This window comes from Oncorhynchus tshawytscha, linkage group LG11, assembly GCF_018296145.1.
Source record: "Oncorhynchus tshawytscha isolate Ot180627B linkage group LG11, Otsh_v2.0, whole genome shotgun sequence".
NCBI lineage: Eukaryota > Metazoa > Chordata > Actinopteri > Salmoniformes > Salmonidae > Oncorhynchus > Oncorhynchus tshawytscha.
The window spans coordinates 19,161,697-19,169,359 of NC_056439.1; positions in this window are offsets into that span (position 1 = coordinate 19,161,697).

Below are 7,663 nucleotides of genomic sequence, written 5' to 3' on the forward strand. Positions count from 1 at the left end.
CAAAAATTGCATCTATGTATAACAATGCAATGTTAATTTAACAGTTAAATAATCTGTGTCTGCCTGAAATCTATTATCTTGTTGTAGTTGACCGAGTTATGTTGCTACTGTGAGCCTGTGACATGCAGGCACTATTTGCTAGCATGAAACCCCATATTTTCAATTGGCAAGAAGGGGTAATGAATTCTCATTAAATATGCTATCGTGCATATATCATCAGCACATTCATCTCTTAATTTTAGATAAAGTAAGATCACTTAGAAGGTACTAAAAATATCTGAAAGATGTGTTTATCTGAGGGTAGCCTCTACACCAATGTTTTTTTGCAGCTTTGAAATTAGCCGCGAGTGGGAATTTAAACATAATTGTAAATAACTTAAAAGAGAAATGTTGAAATGTTTATTCTTCATATTCATCATATCCAGCACCACCCCAACATCTGCATTTGTGAAAATGGTGCGTTTCTATGTTTTGTAGTAAAAATTGATAGATGAAGATAAGTGTTTCCAATGACATCGTCAACCAATTAGTAGACAATTACTAAGCAATTAGTTAGTTGGTTAAAATCACACAATGCATACCGATGATGTCATTGGAAACACTTACTTTCCTCTATCTTTTTTTACTACAAAACATAGGAACTTGACATTTTCACATGTTGATGTTAGTGTCGTGCTGGAGATGGAAAATATACATTATTACATTTTTAAAATGTCCCTTTAATAACAAAATATCTGATTGGTTTAGAATATAATATGTTATTGATACAGTGCTTTCAGAAAGTATTCATACCGCTTGACTTATTCCACATGTTGTTGTGATAGAGCCCGAATTAAAAATGGATGAAAAAACACACAATATCCCATAATGACAAAGTGAAAACACATTTTTTGGTATTTATTGAAAATTAAATACAGAAATTTCGCATTTACTTACAGTACCAGTCAAACGTTTGGACACACCTACTCATTCAAAGGTTTTCCTTTATTTTTACTATTTTCTACATTGTAGAATAATAGGGAAGACATCAAAACTCTGAAATAACACATATGGAATCGTGTAGTAACCAAAAAAGTGTTAAACAAATCAAAATAGATGTTTAGATTATTCAAAGTAGCCACCCTTTGCCTTGATGACAGATTTGCACACACTTGGCATTGACAGCCCCTGAGTCGATATACACTAAGTATACCAAACATAAGGAACACCTTAATATTGAGTTTAAATGTTTTAAGTCAAAACTGTAACTAGGCCTCTCACGAACATTCAATGTTGTCTTGGTAAGCAACTCCAGTATACATTTGACCTTGTGTTTTTCTCACTGTGATCCAGGTTTTCCTCTAGGATTTTGCCTATTCCGATTATTTTTATCATTTAAAGAATTCCCTAGTCCTTGCCGATGAAAAGCATACCCATAACATGATGCAGCCACCACTATGCTTGAAAATATGAAAGAGTGGAACTCAGTGATGTGTTGTGTTGGATTTTTGCCAAATCTCTACAGGCTTCCTTCTTTTCACTCTGTCATTTAGGTTAGTATTGTGGAGTAACTACAATGTTGTTGAGCCATCCTCTGTTTTCTCCTATCACATCCATTATACTCTGTAACTGTTTTAAAGTCACCATTGGCCTCATGGTGAAATCCCTGAACGCTTTCCTTCCTCTCTGGCAACTGAGTTAAGAAGGACAACTGTGTCTTTGTAGTGACTGAGTGTATTGATACACAATCCAAATTGTAATGAATAACTTTACCATGCTCAAAGGGATATTCAATGTATGCTTTTTATTTGTACCCATCTACCTATAGGTGCCCTTCTTTGCCAGGCATTGGAAAAACTCCCTGGTCTTTGTGATGGAATCTGTGTTTGAAATTCACTGCTCGACTGAAGGGCCTTACAGATAATTGTGTGTGGGGTACTTAGGTAGTCATTCAAAAATATTATTAATACTATTATTGCACACAGAGTCCATGCAACTTATGTAACTTGTTTAAGCACATTTTTACTCCTGAACTTATTTAGGTTTGCCATACGGGGTTGAATACTATTGACTGAAGACATTTTATCTTTTCATTTTTAATTAATTTGTAAAACGTCTAAAAACATAATTCCACTTTTACATTATGGGGTATTGTGTGTAGGCCAGTGACACAACATCTCAATTTAATCCATTTTAAATTAGGCTGCAACACAACAACATTTTGAAAAAGTCAAGGGGTGTGAATACTTTCTGAAGGCACTACCACAACCAAATGTTGAAATGAGTTGAAACCTTAAACAGCAGAACATTTAAAAAAACATTTTTTTTTTAAAGAATAAATTGTTATCCAAAGATCGAAGTGGGCTTAATGGGTACGCTTTCCCTAGCTGAACGCACTTACACATTCTACCTCCTTGATAATTGCTACCACATTTGTTGTGTTTACTATAAGAACAACACCCTGTGTTTTTAAAGTGTCATTACCAACTGCACTTTGAGCTATTCTGTCTGTCAAACTGCATTTGTGCAGGTTATTGGTGAGCCTGGGAAGTTTTATGTGAGGGGTACTTTGTCTGTGTATGCGTGTATCCAGACAGCGAGAGAGAAAAAGTGAGAGAGCAAACGAGAGAGAGGTAATCGTCTCTTTTCTGTCAACAAGTAAAAGCAAATGAGGTCTTCAGTGACAGACCCCAAATGACTCATCAAAGGAAGAGGTGTCTCTCTCTCTCCCTCTCTCCCTCTCTCCATATAGCCATTTACATAGAAAAGTGTATTGTCCCGACCAGGGGCTACTCAAAGGACACTTTAATTAAACCACAGAGAGATGCGGTGATGTGGTGGCGGAGAGAGCGGCGTGTCTTAAACTCTCATTTAAACAGTCTCTTCACTCAACTATTTTGCTAATTAGCTACCACTGAGCTGTTCTCTCTCAAAGACAGAAGGGAGAAACACTTTGTCAGCTTCATTCACTCATTCTCTTTTTGATTAATGAAATTATATTTTTGTGTCTCTGCTTCAGTCAGTGATAAACGTGTGTTTGTTTCAGAGGACTATAACACCAATGTCAGTTAGATGTTTGGCCACACTGGCTCCTGCTGTGTCCTCTCTGCCTGAAGTCTGCCCACAGACCTACAGTATCTATCTCACACAGCAGATAGATGGACCAGGGTGATTCCAATTGGAGATCTATATTCCTTCTAAATGAACTGTAGGCAATCATACTATGTGAGGCGGACGCAATATATCCATCATAGTAGCAATATGACTCCGATGTACCGGTGTGCAGTTACATGCACCACCAAGGGCATTTGTTGTTGGAATATTAAAACTCTGCCACCGACATCACTGGCCTGTCTGTATCAACTATTTCTCAGTACCATACCAGCTCTGTCAGTGACCTCATCACTGTCGCTCCGTTGGCTTCCAGGGGTGTGTATTTATGGATGCCAAAGTGAAGCCAGGCTTCCAAACAGAAATGTACCAAGAAAAATATAAAATATACATAAAATAATGCTGTCTGGTCATAAAGAGTATGACATTGTTGCCACCCGTAGCATTGAATGCAAGGGAAGCCAGCGAGCATTTATAAAATAATACCCAATCAGCGTTGAGCTAAACTGAGTGAGCTCAACTGTGAATGGTCCTGGCCCACCAAAAAAAAGGGTTAAGGGAAGCCATCTTGGAATTGACGTCTCTCCTCTCTGAACAACCTTGATTTGTTGCATCTCGTTGTGCTGGTGTCCTCCGTTGGCTAGTTAGCTAGCTAGCAAAAATTGTCACTCTCCTAAATAACCCATGGATGGAGATAGGGATTTGGACTTGTGGTTTAACTTAATTCTCCGTACTGACTAGGTATCCCCCTTTCCACATCCAATTTAGCTTACGTTGATTGGACTATATTGTTTTTGGTATCTTTTAGTAGACTTTACTTACTTACAAGCCCTTAACAAACAATGCAGTTTTAAGAAAATAGAGTAAAGAAAATATTTTTTTAAATATAATTTTTAAAAATATTTAAAAAGTGAGACAATAAAATAACAATAATGAGGCTATATACAGGGGGTACCGGTACCGAGTCAATGTGCGGGGGTACAGGTTAGTCAAGGGGGGTCAATGCAAATAGTCCGGGTGGCCATTTGATGAATTGTTCAGCAGACTTATGGCTTGGGGGTAGAAGCTGTTAAGGAGCCTTTTGGACCTAGACTTGGCACTCCGGTACCGCTTGCTGTGCGGTAGCAGAGAGAACAGTCTATGACTTGGGTGACTTAGGAGTCTTAGGCAATTTTTTGGTCCTTCCTCTGACTCCGCCTAGTATATGCAGTACCAGTCAAAGTTTATTTTAAGGGGTTTTCTTCATTTGTACTATTTTCTATATTGTAGAATAATAGTGAAGATAACACATATGAAATTATGTAGTAACTAAAACAGTGTTAAACAAATCAAAGTAGATTTTATATTTGAGATTCTTCAAAGTGGCCACCCATTGCTTTGAAAACAGCATTGCACACTCTTGGCATTCTCTCAACCAGCTTCATGAGGTAGTCACCTGGAATGCATTTAAATGAACAGGTGTGCCATGTTAAAAGTTCATTTGTGGAATGTCTTTCCTTAATGTATTTGAGCCAATCAGTTGTGTTGTGACAAGGTAGGGGGGTATACAGAAGATAACCCTATTTGGTAAAAGACAACGTTTATATTATGGCAAGAACAGCTCAAATAATCAAAGAGAAACAACAGTCCATCATTACTTTAAGACATGAAGGTCAGTCATTCTGAAAAATGTCAAGATCTTTGAAGGTGTCTTAAAAGTGCTGTCGCAAAAACCATCAAATTCTACTGGCTCTCGTGAGGACCGCCACTGGAAAGGAAGACCCAGAGTTACATCTGCTGCAGAGGATACGTTTATTAGAGTTAACTGCACCACGGATTGCAGCCCAAATAAATGCATCACAGAGTTCAAGTAACTGATACATCTCAACATCAACTGTTCAGAGGAGACTGTGTGAATCAGGCCTTCATGGTCGAACTGCTGCAAAGAAACCACTACTAAAGGACACCAATAATAAGAGACTTGTTTGGGCCAATAAACACGAGCAATGGACATTAGACTGGTGGAAATCTGTCATTTGGTCTGATGAGTCCAAATTTGAGATTTCTGGTTCCAAGCGCCATGTCTTTGTGAGATGCAGAGTAGATGAACGGATGATCTCTGCACGTGTGGTTCCCACCGTGAAGCATGGAGTAGGAGTGTGATGGTGTGGGGCAGCTTTGCTGGTGACACTGTCTGTAATTTATTTCGAATTGAAGTCACACTTAACCAGCATGGCTGCATTCTGCAGCGATAGAGGATCCCATCTGGTTTGAGCTTAGTGGGACTATCATTTGTTTTTCAACAGGACAATGACCCAAAGCACACCTCCAGGCTGTGTAAGGGCTATTTGACCAAAAAGGAAAGTCATGGAGTGCTGCATCAGATGACCTGGCCTCCACAATCACCTGACCTCAACCCAATTGAGATGGTTTGGAATGAGTTGGACCGAGTGAAGGAAAAGCAGCCAACAAGTGCACAGCATATGTGGGAAGTCCTTCAAGACTAGTTTGATAAGCAGACACCTCACAAGTCATCAAATGGCAGCTTCATTAAATAGTACCCACAAAACACCAGTCTCGACGTCAACAGTTAAGAAGCGATTTCGGGATGCTGGCTTTCTAGGCAGAGGTGCAAAGAAAAAGCCATATCTTAGACTGGCCAATAAAAAGATTAAGATGGGTAAAAGAACACAGACACTGGACAGCGGAACTCTGCCTAGAAGGCCAGCATCCCGGAGTCGCCTCTTCACGGTTGACGTTGAGACTGGTGTTTTGGGGGTACTATTTAATGAAGTTGCCAGTTGAGGACTTGTGAGGCGTCTGTTTCTCAAACTAGACACTCTAATGTACTTGTTCTCTTGCTCAGTTGTGCACCGGGGCCTCCCACTCCTCTTTCTATTCTGGTTATTGCCAGTTTGCACTGTTCTGTGAAGGGAGTAGTACACAGCGTTGTACGAGATCTTCAGTTTCTTGGCAATTTCTCGCATGGAATAGCCTTCATTTCTCATAACAAGAATAGTTTCAGATGAAATATCTTTGTTTCTAGCCATTTTGAGCATGTAATCGAACCCAACAAATGCTGATGCTCCAGATACTCAACTAGTCTAAAGAAGGCCAGTTTTATTGCTTCTTTAAATCAGCACAACAGTTTTCAGCTGTGCTAACATAAATGCAAAAGGGTTTTCTAATGATCAATTAGCCTTTGAAAATGATAAACTTGGATTAGCTAACACAACGTGCCATTGGAACACAGAAGTGATGGTTGCTGATAATGGGCCTCTTTACACCTATGTAGATATTCCATAAAAAAATCTGCCGTTTCCAGCTACAATAGTCATTTATACATTAACAATGTCTACACTGTATTTCTGATCAATTTGATGTTATTTTAATGGACAAAAACAAGGATATTTATAAGTGACCCCAAACTTTTGAACAGTAGTGTACATTTGTCTAGCTGTGTCCAGTCAAGGTGGTGCTTGTACAAGCAGACCATCTATGGAAGGAAGGATGTCAGAGTTCCGCAGCATCTGAAACCTGGTCCAGACTGAGTCTAATGCTGGAGCCTGGTGTTGGTGGCAACAACACCATGCTCCAGAGCATCGAAGCTGTTAAACAGGAAATAACAAAAATTGAGGCGACATTACAACCTTCTACAACATCAATTCACCTCCCAAGTTTAGATAAGATGAAGTACAGAGTCAGGTGTTGTTGCCAGCCACAGCTTTCCACCAGCACCGTACCGTCCTCCAGTCCAACCAGCTGTGGGATGTTGACCCCTGTCACAGTGCTGTCCATCACAACACCAGCAGTCTCTGAATTTCTGAAGTGCTGCTTGATGAGGCCGAAGCACCAGTCGGGGGCAAACTTGATGTGGCCTGTGATCGGGAAGTGAAGGTCCTGACTGTGTTGGAGCTTAAGCATGGTCCACCAGGCACAATAACAGAGCACAAACTTGTTCTTGTTTTGGCCACTTCAGTTGCGAGGAATTAAAAAGTAGATGGGACCTGGTTGCATAGGGTCAGAAGTATAGTTCACCTGCAAACAACAAAAGAACATTAAGATAAGTTAATGAAAAGAAAATGTAAAGTCAAATGTAAACAATGAACCATAACCCCAATCCATATAGTACTAGCAATACAAACCGATTGTCATAGCTAGCTAAAGTTAAGCAAATAGGTTCAATGTTAGTTAGTTAGCTGGCTAACATTAGACTATAAATAGCAATGTGAAATGGCATTCTGAGAACATTACTGCACACAGATCATAAATGTAATGTTAGCTAGCAGGCCAGCCATATAACTTCAGCTAGCTAGCCAACAGTAATCTTTAATTTGCAATGACAACAACTGTCTGAAAAAATTAGAAACCTATAATATCTGAAACTGTATCTAGACTCTTACTAGTACACATGGATGAAAGCTTCACGGCAGACTGCAACCCCTTTCAGTAAATAAGACGACCTGTGTCGTTTGCTTGGCCCGTTGTTGTGTCAAGTCACTCTGGTTCACACAGACCATGTGCAATGCCATAAGAATCATCTTAAGCTTTAGCCCCCACCCAAACTCTGACCATTTTACTCTCCCTAGCAGAG